This window comes from Camellia sinensis, chromosome 10, assembly GCF_055761805.1.
Source record: "Camellia sinensis isolate YWXY chromosome 10, ASM5576180v1, whole genome shotgun sequence".
NCBI classification, from domain to species: domain Eukaryota; kingdom Viridiplantae; phylum Streptophyta; class Magnoliopsida; order Ericales; family Theaceae; genus Camellia; species Camellia sinensis.
The window spans coordinates 162,159,949-162,181,497 of record NC_138970.1 but is presented as its reverse complement, the minus strand read 5'-3'; the positions used below and the strand labels follow the sequence as shown (position 1 = coordinate 162,181,497).

Below are 21,549 nucleotides of genomic sequence, written 5' to 3'. Positions count from 1 at the left end.
GATGACCAAGAAAAGCATCTTCAAAATAACCATCTCCATATCCTTTATGAGAGGGTAATTTATGAGTAACTTGGGCCGAGCTAAGTCCAGATGTTGAAATGGACCGAGCTATAGGCCGAGGTAATGGTCTACGTAGCTTTGTCCTTGATCCCATCAGTTCGATCAGAGGTGGCTACCAATGGCCTGGTTTTGATGCCCTTGACCGAGGTATTGGTTAAAGAAGAACCGAGCTAGAGGATAGCACTACAGGGTGTAATCTCAAGATTGACCGTGTTGCCCAAGATAACACCGAGCTGAGTGAGCTCGGTTAAGTCTAGTGTAAGGCAAGGCTATGCTAGGTCGGTTGTGCTATTACCAAACTGTGGTATAGGGTTTGAACCATCTCACTTGGTTAAGTAGTGAGGAGGGTGTTAAAAGATAAGCATTATCTTTTAGAGATGTGATTCCTAAGAGGATTCTACATTGAAGAATAAGAGTCCTATTAGAATTGTGTCACGCGAAATCTATAAAAGCTTGTATAGGACCTATGTACAGGTATCACAATCTTTACTCTAAAAGACATAGAGCTTTTGTGCCTAATGTCTATCTGCTGACTTAGGCATCGGAGAGGTTTTCGGCACACACCCGCCGGCTAGCTCACGTTTATGTTTTCAGGTAGTAAAGCGACAACGTTTGGAAGAATGCAAACTCGGTCAACAGGATTATACGAGAAGATTATTTCATGCTCGTACAATTGGCGTCATCTATGGAAAGTACAATCACAAAGAACAAACCTTTTGATCGAGTTTTCCTCTTTAGTTGAAATCAATGGCACACAAAGAAGAATTGTCACAATCTGCTATTAATGGGCAAACCCCAAAGGGGGGCGGGAGATGCGAAGGCTTACCTTTTATCCCACCCATGGCAGAGTTAGACCCCTAGCAACGGAACTCCCGGAGGGATACACGAGAGAGATAGGGCTCCAGTCCTCGTCGCTCCTTAAGTCTTGAAAGGTAGAGGCGGAGGTTGGATCCTCAAGTTCTGGAGGATCGCGTGAGGAAGCAAGATGAATTGATAAAGAGGATGGTGGCAGACATGGAGACTATGAAGTGCCAGATAAAGGGCAAAGGGGCAACGAAAGAAGAGGTGGGCAAGAGTAGGGCTCACTCTCGCCACTCAGAAGATTGTGACAGGCAAGTCACACCGTCTCAGACGAAAAGTAGAAGCCTAAGGACAGGCGATACACAATCACGAAGCTCTAGGACTTGTTACTCCAAGTCTGAGAGAACGAGGACTGAGAGGTCGTATACGGAGGGAAGCACTTATCGGCCCTCACACACGCACCAAACGACATCTAGGCACACGGAGTTGCCTAGGTCAGCAAACCTACAAACAGTGCTAGAGAAGAAGGCCCGATGGAAGGAGGACACTAGGGCTCGCGATCCTCGTAGAGTTTTAGCTCTACAACGATTGGCCCCTAGGACACATGGGAGTGTCGAGGTAGGGATGCCAATGCCATGCCTTGCTTAAGAAACAGCAAATAAAGTGTTAGCAAGGTTACAGAGCTCAACGATCATTCCGGCAATTGAGACTGCACCGGTACCCTCAGGCTTCCACCAGCCCAAATTCACTACTTATGAGGGGAAATCAGACCCCTACATACATTTAAGCCACTTTCGCTAGGTTATGGTCGTGTATCGATGAAACGAGGCCCTAATGTGTATCTTGTTTCCTTCTAGCCTTGGTGACCTAGGTTTAACATGGTTTGAAAGGTTGCCAGAAGGTAGCATAGCTTCATGGGCATTGTTGGCGGAGGCATTTGTGACCAGATTCAGAACAAACACCAAGACACCAGTGGAGATTGACCAGCTACTCTCTATTGACATGGGCGAGAAGGAAACGTTGAGGTCTTACAACAGTCAATATTGGGAGACTTTCAATCAGATTGGGGATTACCCCACAAACCTCGCCATCGCACAGTACAAACGGGGTTTACCAATCGGTAACAAGTTGAGGGATTCAACGACGATGATGCCACCCCTTATAATGGAGGCCCTAATAGAGAGAGTGCATCAGCGCATCCGGCTAGACGAAGATAGCGCCCACCCTAAAGCAAAATCTGGCACAACAACGATGCCAGATAGAAAGACCACAGCAAAAGTCAACACGGTTGAACAACCAAGCAAAAATAGGCGAGGCAGACAAGCCAACAGGGAGGACCCCTAAGCAAGGAAGTTGAGAGTCTGCACTGCCATCACCATAGTATTCAATAAACCTATCTACTTGATTCTTAGCGAGATACGCGATGAACCCTTCGTTCGGCTGCCAGCTAAGTTGGGAGAGACGCAGAGGGGCTACGATGAAAGGTACCATTACATCTTCCATGATGAAAAGGGGCACCGAACTGAAAACTTTACGCCATTATGGCAACATCTAGAGAAGCTAGTGGCCGCAAGCCACCTGGACCAGTATATTGAAGGGGGAATACAAGCAGCCCCCTAGGACCGCAATAGGCCGGATGGGATGCCGATCGGCAGCCCATCCTAAGGCAAAATCAATGTAATATATGGGATCATCGAACTTGAGCCGGTATGTGAACTCAGAGGGATGATCAAAAAGGCTGAACACATGAGAGAGGTACTAAGTGCACAAACTACAATCAAAAGGGAAAAAATGGAGGCAACGAACGTTATCTCCTTTTCTGAAAAGGACTTAGCAAGGTTACAATGCCCTCACAACGACGCACTGGTGGTTACTTTGCCCGTCAAGAACTTCGACATCAAATGGATCCTAATTGACCAAGGGAGCTCTTGTGAAATAATATACTACGAGACCTTCAAGCAACTAAAATTTGGGGACAGAGACTTGGCACCCGCAACATCCCCCTTAGTCAGCTTCAACTCAATGCCAGAATGGCCGGTGGGCAAGATAATTCTGCTAGTCAAGGCAGGAACGATGACAAAGTAGGTGGAATTTTGGGTATTGAAAGTCCCTTCCACTTACAACATAATCTTGGAAAGAGCATGGTTGCATGCCATGTGATCAGTGGCATCAACCTACCATCAGGTGTTATGGTTGCCTAACGAAATCAGAGTGATTGAAGAGGTCTTAGGAGACCAAATCATGTCGACACAGTGCTTTGTCACAATAAACGGCAACCAGGTTGCAAAAGGGTTTGTACAAATGGTAGAAGAGTCAGAAAGCAACGAGTTGTTTGCAGACGTCGGCAAGGCAGCTGAACAGAAGGTGGTAGAAGACTTGGTAGTGGTAAGTGTAGAGACCCTAAATTTTTTTTTTAATTACACTTGGAACCCTGAGTCTTAGGTTAATAGCATTTTAACCCTAGTTCCGTAAAAATCTGTGTAAGGGCCCAAGTAAGGAATAATTTCTCCGTGTGTGACCATAATTAAATCATAGAACACCACTTTATGATTGGAACGATCCTAAAACTTGGTTTTATTTATTTACCTCATAATTTCTAAATTAATTCACACATTTTATTCTTATTTCTAATTTTTTTTTATTATTGTTCTTTCATTAATTATTTATTTGAATGGAATATTATTGTGTCTTGAATATATACATAGTTTTTATATATATATATAATATTGGTGGAAGAGTGGGTTGATAACAACAAAGAAATAAATAAAATAAATAAATAAATAAATATCTTGATATTTAGTCCCTTAGCCATTAAGCTACCTATCTTATATAAATTGAGAGTTGGTCCCAATCCACACCCACGTTTTTGGATCAGCTCAAGGAGAGGGTGAGAGAGGGAGAGTTTGCTCAAGGGAAGTCAAGGGGAGTAGAGAAGTGAGAAGAAAAAAAAAACAGAGACTTCTTAAAGGTAAAAATACACCTCTCCCTTGTCTTCTCAATTTTTTTTCTTTACCCATATCTTCCTATTGTCTAGATGCTCCCTTGGGTTACGTATTGATGGTAAATTGAGTTTTTGGTGTGTATGCTTGTGTGGGTGTGAATTGGTGACATTGTCTTACAATTTTATTCAAACTATGCACTGCTGCAATTTTTAATATTTAAAAGAAATATCAAACCTATTTATTTCTCAAATCTGAATTTATTGTAAGATAATTGGTATGTTTAGAGCTTGTGACAATTTTATTAGCCCCTAATTGTGTGTTTTTAGGGCTTGGATAATTTGTTGAAAAATCTGGTCCTGAATCTCTGAAAAACAGTCCAATTTTAGTAATTTTATAAAATTCTAGAAAAATCATTTCGTGTTGGTTCTTTTTTCAGAATTTAGAAATCGGAGTCCTCTTTCCAACAGATTTTATTTGAGTAAAAAACATCGGGTAGATTGAGAGAAACGCTAGTTTTCCCAATGGGTGACAAATCTGGACAGGTTTTTGAATATAGCTTGTGGATGAATTTCTGGAGGTGCTATGCACATTCTGTGAATTGGAATTGAAACTAGACAGGTTAATTATTATTTCTGTGCAATTTCAGCCCCTAATTTGACCTAGAAGTATTTTTACCAAAGCGTTCTTGTTAGCCCTGCAGAACCGACCGGTGCTGGAAATTGTGTTGTACTATGTGACTTGTCTCTAAGTGTTTCAGGTCTTTTTTAATGTTATTTCTTGCTTAACTATACTTATGTACTTATGTATGATGATCATGGACTATATTTCCTCTAGTATGTTTTTCCCATACTCGTTTAATTGACCAAATTACCGAATGTGACTAACGCACCTAGCAAAAGATCTAATAAATGGGAAATGATAAGGGGTTGGCAATGGGTGACGTTTATCTTAGTGTTTTAGAACAATTTTATACATATGCATGACATGAATTATGATGGGGTTAATACCAAATGAGTTAAGTCTTGCGTAAGCAGTTTAAGCGAGCACCGGGGTTGACCTGGATGTATTCAGACTCTATGCGGCGGTTTCAGGGTGTAAGCCAGCCCTTTGGTATGGTATGTGTAGGGTGTAAGCGAGCCCTTTGGTATGGTATGTGCAGGGTGTAAGCGAGCCCGAGGCACGATTTGGGTGTAAGCGAGCCCACTTGTTGGCCGTCCCTTTTGAGGTCCATCAATGCCACTGACAGGTAAATAATCGGAAGGTGGGCATAGGTGGTAAGGTCTGCAAAGCAGCAAAAGAGGGAGTTCTGAATAGTCTGGTGTTCAATCCTTGTGGTTGGGTAGAAGGATCTCTTTGGGGGGTCCTAAATGCCTAGTCTAACTACTGATTTATAAAACCTTAATGTAAGTATGTTATGTTACTTGATTTGTTTTGTGTATGATTGATTGATAGAAGATATGAGGGTGTGTGTGTTTTTACTGGGCATTCCAAGCCCATGGCGTGTCATGCCAGGTGAAGAAGCAGCTTACGACGGGGAAGGTTATCCCGAAGACAATCAAGATGAAGTTTTAGAGCCGTGGTTCACTTGAAAATTTAGACTAGTAGTTTGTTTTTGTGTTATCTTTTCTTTTACCTTTTGGTTTGACAATATTTGTAAACCTCTAGTGGAACTCAAATCAGTTATCCATGTCATAACTCCGCTTGTATGTGTATATTAACGTATTGTGGTTATCTATTTTGTTTGAGTTGTACTTTATATATTTCTCTTGCGGTCTCAAATTTTGGGGCGTGACAAATTGGTATCAAAGCCCTAGGTTCAACCCTTAACCCACGCGTGTTGACTCTTGATTTTAGATATCCTTGCCTTTCACATTACTATTTTCTGTTACCATTATAATATATCATATTAAGGGTGGACTAAAAAAAAAAAATTTTTTTTTTTGTTTACTTACCATAGGATGGATTCTACATCAGAAAGCGTTGATAACTGGGGAGTTTTTCGGTTCCAGAACAGACGGGCAGTAGCTGTTAGCCCACAAAGACTTAACCGACGGTGTCAATTAGGGGCGGAGCGCGTGATAAAGAAAGCTATTCGGAAAACAGAAGAGGATTTTTCATACTATACTGCGCAAGCAAGACGAGCGTTGGTACGTCGACGCCTCCAGTGCAAATACAGGGAGCTTAGGTTCGCTCTTCAGATAGAACGGAATGATCAGACTTTTGTTGAGCTTAGGCAAGAGGTATTGACTGAGGATCCGCGTCCAGTGATGCGTCGCGTTGGACCTGAGAGCTGCGGCTCTCATCATCCTGAGGTAGAGGTTCCGTTTGTCTCAGTACTCCCTGGAGCTTCCCCTGCATTCCCTATAGAGGTGTCGTCAGAGTACACCCCTACACCGGCTCAGCAGTTTCCGGCCTCCCCGACATATGCTCCTTTACCACCAGAGGATCCCGAGGAAGATCCCGAAGAAGACCCAGAGGAATCATTTGACTTAGGGCTGTAGTAGTTGTGGGACGAACCCTTTTGTGTACCTTTGTAAATAGTGTTTTGTGTGGTTGAAGCGTGTTTTGTTTTGGTGTATACACGCTACACGCTAACCTAGATAGTGTATCCTTTTGTAAGAAGAAGTTATATGCGCGTATATATAAAATATCTAGTTGGTTAATCTAGTGTGTTGTATGTATTTTATTTTATTTTGCTTGGTTTAATTGCATCATCCATTTAGAAAAATACATAAATTTCATACACCTCGGACCACATTAAATTAGACTATTTATTGAACGCCTCGTCGCCTTCACAACAACCCTAAGCTTATATTACCCACAAACTTGGCAGATGGCGGACAATGTGGAAGCAAACGATCAAGTCAGACGCCGACGAGGACGTCCAGCTCGCAATCAAGGCGCTAATTGCAGTAGACCTATACCTGTGGAGGAGTTGCCAAGACCAGTCGGAAACCAGATTCTTGAAGAGTTAGGAAGGCTTAGAAGAACGCAACCAAATGAGCGGATATATTTGTTATCTGAGTTCAGAAAGCAAAGACCGCCGGTGTTCACAGGTGAGCCTGACCCGAGAGTCGCTGAGAGTTGGATTCGTCAAATAGAAAAGATGTTGGAAACCATGGGTATTACTGTGCATACAGACAAGATCGCCCTGGCAAGTTATCAGCTAGAAGGAGAAGCGGATCATTGGTGGTCCTTGATGAAAAATTCTCGAGACACGACAAGCATGACTTGGGCTCAGTTCAAAGAATTGTTTCTAAGAAAATATTTCCCAAACACAGTTAGACAAGAGCGGATTTGGCAATTTCAAACTTTGAAACAGGGTGAGATGTCAGTGACTCAGTATGTAGCCAAGTTTGAAGAGCTAGCGCGATACGCAGCCCAATACGTCGCAGATGAGGGAGAGAAAGCACGAAAATTCGAGTGGGGTTTAGACCCTATTATTAGAGGTAAAGTGTTACCCTTGCGCCTCTCTACTTTTGCTGATGTGGTGGATACGGCATTGGATGCAGAAAGAGAGTGGACAGACTCAAAAAGGATTTGGATGATGAAAACGAAGAAAGGGGGTCAGTCCTATGTAGGGCCAAGAAGAAATGACCGAAGGAATGTGGTACGGACACCATACATCAGACCGTCGCAACAGCTGCAACAGAAAGGGAGTTTACAAACCAAGCCTATTACACAAATCCAATGTTTTCATTGTCACCAGATAGGGCACAAAAAGTCAGAATGTCCCCAACTTTCTGGGATGGGAAATCAAGCAGGGGGTTCAAGCGCGAATGCTCAAGTTATTGGCGGGCAAAGGCCATGGATGAACAAGTCAGGAGGAAACCGAAAGGTTGGACCAACCGGTAATCAAAAAGGCACAGGCAGAGTTTTTGCCCTCCAAGAGGAAGGTAATGAAGATCCATCAGTAAATAGAGGTAACCTTGTACTCTATAATTCCTGGGTTCATGTTCTATTCGATTATGGCGCATCACATTCTTTTATATCAACCTCATGTGTTAAATCATTAGGTCTTAGATGTGAACCTTTAGAAACTACTTTACGTGTTGCATCACCCTTGGGAGGAAGTATTAGGGTAGGATTAATCTGTCGAGGGTGTAAATTAGAAGTGTCAGGGTTACACTTGAGTTGTGACCTTCGGGTCATGAACATGTCCGATTTTGACATAATCTTGGGAATGGATTGGTTATCCGCCCACCAAGCAGTGATTGATTGCTACCGCAAGAGGGTGACGGTTTGCACACCTAGTGGAACGTGTTTCCAATTTAAGGGGGATAGAGAGGATTCCCTGAGCACAACAAATCGTAAAATGCAGTGGCATCGACAATTTGCTGGATGGTTAGCAAGTTTGATCATTAATGAAGAAGCTCAATCAGAATTAAATCTTCCGCGTGTAGTTTGTGAATACGCTGATGTTTTTCCTGAGGAGTTGCCAGGATTACCGCCACATCGTGAAGTAGATTTTAGTATCGAGTTACAAGCGGGTACCGCACCAATATCCCTGACACCCCACCGTATGGCTCCTGCTGAACTTCGGGAGTTGAAGACGCAACTGCAGGAATTACTGGACAAGGGATTTATCCGACCAAGTACCTCACCATGGGGCGCACCAGTTCTATTCGCAAAGAAAAAGGACGGAACACTAAGATTGTGCATAGATTATCGGCAACTCAATCGGGTGACGATCAAGAACCGATATCCACTTCCACGGATTGATGACCTTTTTGACCAACTTCGAGGTTCAAAGTGTTATTCAAAGATTGATCTTAGATCTGGCTATCATCAATTGCGGGTCACTGATGATGACATACCAAAAACTGCTTTCCGAACCCGATATGGCCATTACGAATTTGTGGTAGTGCCCTTTGGATTAACCAATGCACCAGCCGTGTTTATGAGCTTGATGAATAAAATTTTTACTCCGTACTTGGACCAGTTCGTGGTGGTGTTTATTGACGATATTCTAGTCTATTCACCGTCGGAAGAGGAACATGAGCAACACTTGAGAGTAGTTCTTCAAGTTTTAAGAAACAACCAGCTGTACGCAAAAGCAAGTAAATGCGAGTTCTGGTTGAAGGAAGTCACATTTTTGGGACACGTCGTGTCGGAGCATGGAATCGCTGTAGACCCGGCCAAGGTGGAAGCAGTATTAGATTGGAAACAGCCAACCTCAGTATTTGAAGTTCGTAGTTTCTTAGGGTTGGCCGGCTATTACCGACGGTTTATTCAAGACTTTTCTAAACTAGCTAAGCCGATGACTCGTCTAACGCAAAACGGGGTAAAATACGATTGGAACGAAGCATGTGAACAATCCTTTCAAGAACTCAAGAGGAGATTGACTAGTGCCCCAATACTCATCATTCCGGAGCGAGACATAGGATATACGGTATATTGCGACGCGTCCAAGGATGGGCTAGGCTGTGTGCTAATGCAAAAAGGGAAGGTGGTAGCTTACGGCTCCAGGCAACTGAAACCGCGTGAAAAGAATTATCCGACACACGATCTAGAGTTGGCAGCAATGGTTTTTGCATTAAAGCAATGGCGTCATTATTTGTATGGTGAACAATTTGAGATTTTCACGGACCATAAGAGCTTGAAGTATTTGTTGACGCAGAAACACTTGAACATGAGACAAAGACGGCGGCTAGAATACCTCGAAGATTACCATTTTACTCTATCCTATCATCCTGGCAAAGCTAACGTGGTGGCGGATGCCTTGAGTCACAAGAACTGGGGAATTATTGCTCGCTTGGCACTCAAGGAATGGAACATGGTCAGAACACTTAATGAGTTTGGAGTACAGATGAAAGCTCAGGACAGGAAGGTATACCTTGGCGCTCAAATCGCTACACCCAAATTACTGAACGAGGTAATAGAGTCACAGAAGTATGATCAAGAGGTGGCGTTCATAAAAGCACGAATAGCATCCGGCGATCCTATACCTGATTGGACGATTCATTTAGATGGAAGTTTGAGACATCAGGGTAGAGTGTTAGTACCACAAGATGAGTCACTTAGAGAAAAAGTTTTAAAGGCGTTCCATCATTCAGTGTTTGCAGTGCACCCAGGAGGCACGAAAATGTACCAAAACTTAAAACGTCAATATTGGTGTAGGGGAATAAAGAAAGATGTGGCTCAATTCATAGCCAGATTCCTTACGTGTCAGCAAGTAAAGGCAGAACACCAGCGACCTGGAGGGATGCTTCAGCCCTTGCCGATATCAGAATGGAAATGGGAGCATGTAACAATGGACTTCGTCACTAGACTACCCAGGTCACCGAGAGGATATGATGCTATATGGGTTATAGTTGATCGTTTGACAAAAACTACACACTTTTTGCCATATAAAATCTCCGACACTTTGCCATCGCTGAGCCATCTCTACATTAAGGAAATTATCCGATTACACGAAATTCCTATAACAATTGTGTCTGACCGGGACCCGCGTTTCACCTCCCGATTCTGGGGAAGCTTACAGGAAGCGTTAGGAACTGAATTATGTTTCAGTACCGCTTTTCATCCTCAAACTGATGGACAGTCGGAACGTACCATTCAAACTTTGGAGGACATGTTAAGAGCTTGTGTGATGGATTTTAAAGGGAGCTGGGAGCGACACCTACCGCTGGTGGAGTTCACATACAACAATAGTTTCCAGGCTAGTATTGGCATGGCTCCATTCGAAGCACTGTATGGTCGGCCTTGCAGATCACCGGTTTGTTGGACTGAAGTTGGAGAAGTGAGTCTATTGGGCCCAGAAATCGTGCAAGAAACTACAGAAAAGGTGAAACTTATTCGACAAAGATTAGTGGCAGCTCAAGATCGTCAGAAGAGTTATGCAGATAAAAGGAGAAGACCGCTAACCTTCGCTACCGGTGATTATGTTTTCCTGAAAATTCAGCCCCGCTGACGGATTATTCGTTTTGGAAAGAAAGGAAAATTATCACCTCGATATATTGGACCCTTCGAGATACTTCAGAAAATCGGAGAGGTTGCGTACAAGTTGGCTTTACCCCCACAGTTGGCTGGAGTACATGATGTTTTCCATGTATCTATGCTGCGGAAGTCCATAATGCACCCTTTTCACATCATCAACTGGGAAGAAATCCAACTCAATGAGGACGCTACCTTTGAAGAAGGACCTGTAGCAATTATAGACAGACAAGAAAAGAACTTGCGAGGGAAGACAATTCCCCTTCTTAAGATACTCTGGCGTCACCATGGTATTGAAGAGTTCACCTGGGAACGTGAAGATGCGATGCGGGCAAATTATCCACAACTATTTGGGACGTAAGGTATGATCTAATTTCGAGGACGAAATTTATTTAAGGGGGATAGGTTGTAGAGACCCTAAATTTTTTTTTTAATTACACTTGGAACCCTGAGTCTTAGGTTAATAGCATTTTAACCCTAGTTCCGTAAAAATCTGTGTAAGGGCCCAAGTAAGGAATAATTTCTCCGTGTGTGACCATAATTAAATCATAGAACACCACTTTATGATTGGAACTATCCTAAAACTTGGTTTTATTTATTTACCTCATAATTTCTAAATTAATTCACACATTTTATTCTTATTTCTAATTTTTTTTTATTATTGTTCTTTCATTAATTATTTATTTGAATGGAATATTATTGTGTCTTGAATATATACATAGTTTTTATATATATATAATATTGGTGGAAGAGTGGGTTGATAACAACAAAGAAATAAATAAAATAAATAAATAAATAAATATCTAGATATTTAGTCCCTTAGCCATTAAGCTACCTATCTTATATAAATTGAGAGTTGGTCCCAATCCACACCCACATTTTTGGATCAGCTCAAGGAGAGGGTGAGAGAGGGAGAGTTTGCTCAAGGGAAGTCAAGGGGAGTAGAGAAGTGAGAAGAAAAAAAAAAAAAGAGACTTCTTGAAGTTAAAAATACACCTCTCCCTTGTCTTCTCAATTTTTTTTCTTTACCCATATCTTCCTATTGTCTAGATGCTCCCTTGGGTTATGTATTGATGGTAAATTGAGTTTTTGGTGTGTATGCTTGTGTGGGTGTGAATTGGTGACATTGTCTTACAATTTTATTCAAACTATGCACTGCTGCAATTTTTAATATTTAAAAGAAATATCAAACCTGTTTATTTCTCAAACCGGAATTTATTGGAAGATAATTGGTATGTTTAGAGCTTGTGACAATTTTATTAGCCCCTAATTGTGTGTTTTTAGGGCTTGGATAATTTGTTGAAAAATCTGGTCCTGAATCTCTGAAAAATAGTCCACTTTTAGTAATTTTATAAAATTCTAGAAACATCATTTCGTGTTGGTTCTTTTGTCAAAATTTAGGAATCTGAGTCCTCTTTCCAACAGATTTTATTTGAGTAAAAACCATCGGGTAGATTGAGAGAAACGCTAGTTTTCCCAATGGGTGACAAATGTGGACAGGTTTTTGAATATAGCTTGTGGATGAATTTCTGGAGGTGCTATGCACATTCTGTGAATTGGAATTGAAACTAGACAGGTTAATTATTATTTCTGTGCAATTTCAGCCCTTAATTTGACATAGAAGTATTTTTACCAAAGCGTTCTTGTTAGCCCTGCAGAACCGACCGGTGCTGGAAATTGTGTTGTACTATGTGACTTGTCTCTAAGTGTTTCAGGCCTTTTTTAATGTTATTTCTTGCTTAACTATACTTATGTACTTATGTATGATGATCATGGACTATATTTCCTCTAGTATGTTTTTCCCATACTCGTTTAATTGACCAAATTACCGAATGTGACTAACGCACCTAGCAAAAGATCTAATAAATGGGAAATGATAAGGGGTTGGCAATGGGTGACGTTTATCTTAGTGTTTTAGAACAATTTTATACATATGCATGACATGAATTATGATGGGGTTAATACCAAATGAGTTAAGTCTTGCGTAAGCAGTTTAAGCGAGCACCGGGGTTGACCTGGATGTATTCAGACTCTATGCGGCGGTTTCAGGGTGTAAGCCAGCCCTTTGGTATGGTATGTGTAGGGTGTAAGCGAGCCCTTTGGTATGGTAAGCGCAGGGTGTAAGCGAGCCCGAGGCACGATTTGGGTGTAAGTGAGCCCACTTGTTGGCCGTCCCTTTTGAGGTCCATCAATGCCACTGACAGGTAAATAATCGGAAGGTGGGCATAGGTGGTAAGGTCTGCAAAGCAGCAAAAGGGGGAGTTCTGAATAGTCAGGTGTTCAATCCTTGTGGTTGGGTAGAAGGATCTCTTTGGGGGGTCCTAAATGCCTAGTCTAACTACTGGTTTATAAAACCTTAATGTAAGTATGTTATGTTACTTGATTTGTTTTGTGAATGATTGATTGATAGAAGATATGAGGGTGTGTGTGTTTTTACTGGGCATTCCAAGCCCATGGCGTGTCATGCCAGGTGAAGAAGCAGCTTACGACGGGGAAGGTTATCCCGAAGACAATCAAGATGAAGTTTTAGAGCCGTGGTTCACTTGAAAATTTAGACTAGTAGTTTGTTTTTGTGTTATCTTTTCTTTTACCTTTTGGTTTGACAATATTTGTAAACCTCTAGTGGAACTCAAATCAGTTATCCATGTCATAACTCCGCTTGCATGTGTATATTAACGTATTGTGGTTATCTATTTTGTTTGAGTTGTACTTTATATATTTCTCTTGCGGTCTCAAATTTTGGGGCGTGACAAATTGGTATCAGAGCCCTAGGTTCAACCCTTAACCCACGCGTGTTGACTCGTGATTTTAGATATCCTTGCCTTTCACATTACTATTTTCTGTTACCATTATAATATATCATATTAAGGGTGGACTAAAAAAAAAAATTTTTTTTTTTGTTTACTTACCATAGGATGGATTCTACATCAGAAAGCGTTGATAACTGGGGAGTTTTTCGGTTCCAGAACAGACGGGCAGTAGCTGTAAGCCCACAAAGACTTAACCGACGGTGTCAATTAGGGGCGGAGCGCGTGATAAAGAAAGCTATTCGGAAAACAGAAGAGGATTTTTCATACTATACTGCGCAAGCAAGACGAGCGTTGGTACGTCGACGCCTCCAGTGCAAATACAGGGAGCTTAGGTTCGCTCTTCAGATAGAGCGGAATGATCAGACTTTTGCTGAGCTTAGGCAAGAGGTATTGACTGAGGACTGAGAGCTGCGGCTCTCATCATCCTGAGGTAGAGGTTCCGTTTGTCTCAGTACTCCCTGGAGCTTCCCCTGCATTCCCTATAGAGGTGTCGTCAGAGTACACCCCTACACCGGCTCAGCAGTTTCCGGCCTCCCCGACATATGCTCCTTTACCACCAGAGGATCCCGAGGAAGATCCCGAAGAAGACCCAGAGGAATCATTTGACTTAGGGCTGTAGTAGTTGTGGGACGAACCCTTTTGTGTACCTTTGTAAATAGTGTTTTATGTGGTTGAAGCGTGTTTTGTTTTGGTGTATACACGCTACACGCTAACCTAGATAGTGTATCCTTTTGTAAGAAGAAGTTATATGCGCGTATATATAAAATATCTAGTTGGTTAATCTAGTGTGTTGTATGTATTTTATTTTATTTTGCTTGGTTTAATTGCATCATCCATTTAGAAAAATACATAAATTTCATACACCTCGGACCACATTAAATTAGACTATTTATTGAACGCCTCGTCGCCTTCACAACAACCCTAAGCTTATATTACCCACAAACTTGGCAGATGGCGGACAATGTGGAAGCAAACGATCAAGTCAGACGCCGACGAGGACGTCCAGCTCGCAATCAAGGCGCTAATTGCGGTAGACCTATACCTGTGGAGGAGTTGCCAAGACCAGTCGGAAACCAGATTCTTGAAGAGTTAGGAAGGCTTAGAAGAACGCAACCAAATGAGCGGATATATTTGTTATCTGAGTTTAGAAAGCAAAGACCGCCGGTGTTCACAGGTGAGCCTGACCCGAGAGTCGCTGAGAGTTGGATTCGTCAAATAGAAAAGATGTTGGAAACCATGGGTATTACTGTGCATACAGACAAGATCGCCCTGGCAAGTTATCAGCTAGAAGGAGAAGCGGATCATTGGTGGTCCTTGATGAAAAATTCTCGAGACACGACAAGCATGACTTGGGCTCAGTTCAAAGAATTGTTTCTAAGAAAATATTTCCCAAACACAGTTAGACAAGAGCGGATTTGGCAATTTCAAACTTTGAAACAGGGTGAGATGTCAGTGACTCAGTATGTAGCCAAGTTTGAAGAGCTAGCGCGATACGCAGCCCAATACGTCGCAGATGAGGGAGAGAAAGCACGAAAATTCGAGTGGGGTTTAGACCCTATTATTAGAGGTAAAGTGTTACCCTTGCGCCTCTCTACTTTTGCTGATGTGGTGGATACGGCATTGGATGCAGAAAGAGAGTGGACAGACTCAAAAAGGATTTGGATGATGAAAACGAAGAAAGGGGGTCAGTCCTATGTAGGGCCAAGAAGAAATGACCGAAGGAATGTGGTACGGACACCATACATCAGACCGTCGCAACAGCTGCAACAGAAAGGGAGTTTACAAACCAAGCCTATTACACAAATCCAATGTTTTCATTGTCACCAGATAGGGCACAAAAAGTCAGAATGTCCCCAACTTTCTGGGATGGGAAATCAAGCAGGGGGTTCAAGCGCGAATGCTCAAGTTATTGGCGGGCAAAGGCCATGGATGAACAAGTCAGGAGGAAACCGAAAGGTTGGACCAACCGGTAATCAAAAAGGCACAGGCAGAGTTTTTGCCCTCCAAGAGGAAGGTAATGAAGATCCATCAGTAAATAGAGGTAACCTTGTACTCTATAATTCCTGGGTTCATGTTCTATTCGATTATGGCGCATCACATTCTTTTATATCAACCTCATGTGTTAAATCATTAGGTCTTAGATGTGAACCTTTAGAAACTACTTTACGTGTTGCATCACCCTTGGGAGGAAGTATTAGGGTAGGATTAATCTGTCGAGGGTGTAAATTAGAAGTGTCAGGGTTACACTTGAGTTGTGACCTTCGGGTCATGAACATGTCCGATTTTGACATAATCTTGGGAATGGATTGGTTATCCGCCCACCAAGCAGTGATTGATTGCTACCGCAAGAGGGTGACGGTTTGCACACCTAGTGGAACGTGTTTCCAATTTAAGGGGGATAGAGAGGATTCCCTGAGCACAACAAATCGTAAAATGCAGTGGCATCGACAATTTGCTGGATGGTTAGCAAGTTTGATCATTAATGAAGAAGCTCAATCAGAATTAAATCTTCCGCGTGTAGTTTGTGAATACGCTGATGTTTTTCCTGAGGAGTTGCCAGGATTACCGCCACATCGTGAAGTAGATTTTAGTATCGAGTTACAAGCGGGTACCGCACCAATATCCCTGACACCCCACCGTATGGCTCCTGCTGAACTTCGGGAGTTGAAGACGCAACTGCAGGAATTACTGGACAAGGGATTTATCCGACCAAGTACCTCACCATGGGGCGCACCAGTTCTATTCGCAAAGAAAAAGGACGGAACACTAAGATTGTGCATAGATTATCGGCAACTCAATCGGGTGACGATCAAGAACCGATATCCACTTCCACGGATTGATGACCTTTTTGACCAACTTCGAGGTTCAAAGTGTTATTCAAAGATTGATCTTAGATCTGGCTATCATCAATTGCGGGTCACTGATGATGACATACCAAAAACTGCTTTCCGAAACCGATATGGCCATTACGAATTTGTGGTAATGCCCTTTGGATTAACCAATGCACCAGACGTGTTTATGAGCTTGATGAATAAAATTTTTACTCCGTACTTGGACCAGTTCGTGGTGGTGTTTATTGACGATATTCTAGTCTATTCACCGTCGGAAGAGGAACATGAGCAACACTTGAGAGTAGTTCTTCAAGTTTTAAGAAACAACCAGCTGTACGCAAAAGCAAGTAAATGCGAGTTCTGGTTGAAGGAAGTCACATTTTTGGGACACGTCGTGTCGGAGCATGGAATCGCTGTAGACCCGGCCAAGGTGGAAGCAGTATTAGATTGGAAACAGCCAACCTCAGTATTTGAAGTTCGTAGTTTCTTAGGGTTGGCCGGCTATTACCGACGGTTTATTCAAGACTTTTCTAAACTAGCTAAGCCGATGACTCGTCTAACGCAAAAAAGGGGTAAAATACGATTGGAACGAAGCATGTGAACAATCCTTTCAAGAACTCAGGAGGAGATTGACTAGTGCCCCAATACTCATCATTCCGGAGCGAGACATAGGATATGCGGTATATTGCGACGCGTCCAAGGATGGGCTAGGCTGTGTGCTAATGCAAAAAGGGAAGGTGGTAGCTTACGGCTCCAGGCAACTGAAACCGCATGAAAAGAATTATCCGACACACGATCTAGAGTTGGCAGCAATGGTTTTTGCATTAAAGCAGTGGCGTCATTATTTGTATGGTGAACAATTTGAGATTTTCACGGACCATAAGAGCTTGAAGTATTTGTTCACGCAGAAACACTTGAACATGAGACAAAGACGGCGGCTAGAATACCTCGAAGATTACCATTTTACTCTATCCTATCATCCTGGCAAAGCTAACGTGGTGGCGGATGCCTTGAGTCGCAAGAACCGGGGAATTATTGCTAGCTTGGCACTCAAGGAATGGAACATGGTCAGAACACTTAATGAGTTTGGAGTACAGATGAAAGCTCAGGACAGGAAGGTATACCTTGGCGCTCAAATCGCTACACCCAAATTACTGAACGAGGTAATAGAGTCACAGAAGTATGATCAAGAGGTGGCGTTCATAAAAGCACGAATAGCATCCGGCGATCCTATACCTGATTGGACGATTCATTCAGATGGAAGTTTGAGACATCAGGGTAGAGTGTTAGTACCACAAGATGAGTCACTTAGAGAAAAAGTTTTAAAGGCGTTCCACCATTCAGTGTTTGCAGTGCACCCAGGAGGCACGAAAATGTACCAAAACTTAAAACGTCAATATTGGTGTAGGGGAATAAAGAAAGATGTGGCTCAATTCATAGCCAGATGCCTTACGTGTCAGCAAGTAAAGGCAGAACACCAGCGACCTGGAGGGATGCTTCAGCCCTTGCCGATATCAGAATGGAAATGGGAGCATGTAACAATGGACTTCGTCACTAGACTACCCAGGTCACCGAGAGGATATGATGCTATATGGGTTATAGTTGATCGTTTGACAAAAACTGCACACTTTTTGCCATATAAAATCTCCGACACTTTGCCATCGCTGAGTCATCTCTACATTAAGGAAATTATCCGATTACACGGAATTCCTGTATCAATTGTGTCCGACCGGGACCCGCGTTTCACCTCCTGATTCTGGGGAAGCTTACAGGAAGCGTTAGGGACTGAATTATGTTTCAGTACCGCATTTCATCCTCAAACTGATGGACAGTCAGAACGTACCATTCAAACTTTGGAGGACATGTTAAGAGCTTGTGTGATGGATTTTAAAGGGAGCTAGGAGCGACACCTACCGCTGGTGGAGTTCACATACAACAATAGTTTCCAGGCTAGTATTGGCATGGCTCCATTCGAAGCACTGTATGGTCGGCCTTGCAGATCACCAGTTTGTTGGACTGAAGTTGGAGAAGTGAGTCTATTGGGCCCAGAAATCGTGCAAGAAACTACAGAAAAGGTGAAACTTATTCGACAAAGATTAGTGGCAGCTCAAGATCGTCAGAAAAGTTATGCAGATAAAAGGAGAAGACCGCTAACCTTCGCTACCGGTGATTATGTTTTCCTAAAAATTCAGCCCCGCCGAGGGATTATTCGTTTTGGAAAGAAAGGAAAATTATCACCTCGATATATTGGACCCTTCGAGATACTTCAGAAAATCGGAGAGGTTGCGTACAAGTTGGCTTTACCCCCACAGTTGGCTGGAGTACATGATGTTTTCCATGTATCTATGCTGCGGAAGTACATAATGCACCCTTTTCACATCATCAACTGGGAAGAAATCCAACTCAATGAGGACGCTACCTTTGAAGAAGGACCTGTAGCAATTATAGACAGACAAGAAAAGAACTTGCGAGGGAAGACAATTCCCCTTCTTAAGATACTCTGGCGTCACCATGGTATTGAAGAGTTCACCTGGGAACGTGAAGATGCGATGCGGGCAAATTATCCACAACTATTTGGGACGTAAGGTATGATCTAATTTCGAGGACGAAATTTATTTAAGGGGGATAGGTTGTAGAGACCCTAAATTTTTTTTTTATTACACTTGGAACCCTGAGTCTTAGGTTAATAGCATTTTAACCCTAGTTCCGTAAAAATCTATGTAAGGGCCCAAGTAAGGAATAATTTCTCCGTGTGTGACCATAATTAAATCATAGAACACCACTTTATGATTGGAACTATCCTAAAACTTGGTTTTATTTATTTACCTCATAATTTCTAAATTAATTCACACATTTTATTCTTATTTCTAATTTTTTTTTATTATTGTTCTTTCATTAATTATTTATTTGAATGGAATATTATTGTGTCTTGAATATATACATAGTTTTTATATATATATAATATTGGTGGAAGAGTGGGTTGATAACAACAAAGAAATAAATAAAATAAATAAATAAATAAATATCTAGATATTTAGTCCCTTAGCCATTAAGCTACCTATCTTATATAAATTGAGAGTTGGTCCCAATCCACACCCACGTTTTTGGATCAGCTCAAGGAGAGGGTGAGAGAGGGAGAGTTTGCTCAAGGGAAGTCAAGGGGAGTAGAGAAGTGAGAAGAAAAAAAAAAAAAAAAGACTTCTTGAAGGTAAAAATACACCTCTCCCTTGTCTTCTCAATTTTTTTTCTTTACCCATATCTTCCTATTGTCTAGATGCTCCCTTGGGTTATGTATTGATGGTAAATTGAGTTTTTGGTGTGTATGCTTGTGTGGGTGTGAATTGGTGACATTGTCTTACAATTTTATTCAAACTATGCACTGCTGCAATTTTTAATATTTAAAAGAAATATCAAACCTGTTTATTTCTCAAATCTGAATTTATTGGAAGATAATTGGTATGTTTAGAGCTTGTGACAATTTTATTAGCCCCTAATTGTGTGTTTTTAGGGCTTGGATAATTTGTTGAAAAATCTGGTCCTGAATCTCTGAAAAACAGTCCACTTTTAGTAATTTTATAAAATTCTAGAAAAATCATTTCGTGTTGGTTCTTTTGTCAGAATTTAGAAATCTGAGTCCTCTTTCCAACAGATTTTATTTGAGTAAAAACCATCGGGTAGATTGAGAGAAACGCTAGTTTTCCCAATGGGTGACAAATCTGGACAGGTTTTTGAATATAGCTTGTGGATGAATTTCTGGAGGTGCTATGCACATTCTGTGAATTGGAATTGAAACTAGACAGGTTAATTATTATTTCTGTGCAATTTCAGCCCCTAATTTGACCGAGAAGTATTTTTACCAAAGCGTTCTTTTTAACCCTGCAGAACCGACCGGTGCTGGAAATTGTGTTGTACTATGTGACTTGTCTCTAAGTGTTTCAGGCCTTTTTTAATGTTATTTCTTGCTTAACTATACTTATGTACTTATGTATGATGATCATGGACTATATTTCCTCTACTATGTTTTTCCCATACTCGTTTAATTGACCAAATTACCGAATGTGACTAACTCACCTAGCAAAAGATCTAATAAATGGGAAATGATAAGGGGTTGGCAATGGGTGACGTTTATCTTAGTGTTTTAGAACAATTTTATACATATGCATGACATGAATTATGATGGGGTTAATACCAAATGAGTTAAGTCTTGCGTAAGCAGTTTAAGCGAGCACCGGGGTTGACCTGCATGCATTCAGACTCTATGCGGCGGCTTCAGGTTGTAAGCGAGCCCTTTGGTATGGTATGTGTAGGGTGTAAGCGAGCCCTTTGGTATGGTATGTGCAGGGTGTAAGCGAGCCCGAGGCACGATTTGGGTGTAAGCGAGCCCACTTGTTGGCCGTCCCTTTTGAGGTCCATCAATGCCACTGACAGGTAAATAATCGGAAGGTGGGCATAGGTGGTAAGGTCTGCAAAGCAGCAAAGGGGGAGTTCTGAATAGTCTGGTGTTCAATCCTTGTGGTTGGGTAGAAGGATCTCTTTGGGGGGTCCTAAATGCCTAGTCTAACCACTGATTTATAAAACCTTAATGTAAGTATGTTGTGTTACTTGATTTGTTTTGTGTATGATTGATTGATAGAAGATATGAGGGTGTGTGTGTTTTTACTGGGCATTCCAAGCTCATGGCGTGTCATGCCAGGTGAAGAAGCAGCTTACGACGGGGAAGGTTATCCCGAAGACAATCAAGATGAAGTTTTAGAGCCGTGGTTCACTTGAAAATTTAGACTAGTAGTTTGTTTTTGTGTTCTCTTTTCTTTTACCTTTTGGTTTGACAATATTTGTAAACCTCTAGTGGAACTCAAATCAGTTATCCATGTCATAACTCCGCTTGTATGTGTATATTAACGTATTGTGGTTATCTATTTTGTTTGAGTTGTACTTTATATATTTCTCTTGCGGTCTCAAATTTTGGGGCGTGACAGTAAGACTAGATGAAAAGAACCTAGAAAAGTTCTTTTTGCTCTGCTCATCTATGTCCAGCACTGAGAGAATAGAGATCATGGAATTTTTTGCCTCTAACATCGAAGTGTTCACCTGGACACCGTATGACATGCCTGGCATTGACCCTAACTTCATCTGCCATTAACTTAATGTCCATCCAACTGCCAGACTAGT

At 41.8% G+C, this 21,549-nt stretch overlaps 1 long non-coding RNA gene across 1 annotated transcript; it reads left to right on the top strand.

Annotated features, from left to right (window-relative positions):
- Positions 1–19,480: 19,480 nt before the first annotated feature.
- LOC145801770 (uncharacterized) lies at positions 19,481–21,270 on the top strand. Its single transcript, XR_014343426.1, has 2 exons — positions 19,481–19,588; positions 21,074–21,270. It is a non-coding gene; the product is annotated as an uncharacterized LOC145801770 (long non-coding RNA).
- The last annotated feature ends 279 nt before the right edge of the window (positions 21,271–21,549 follow it).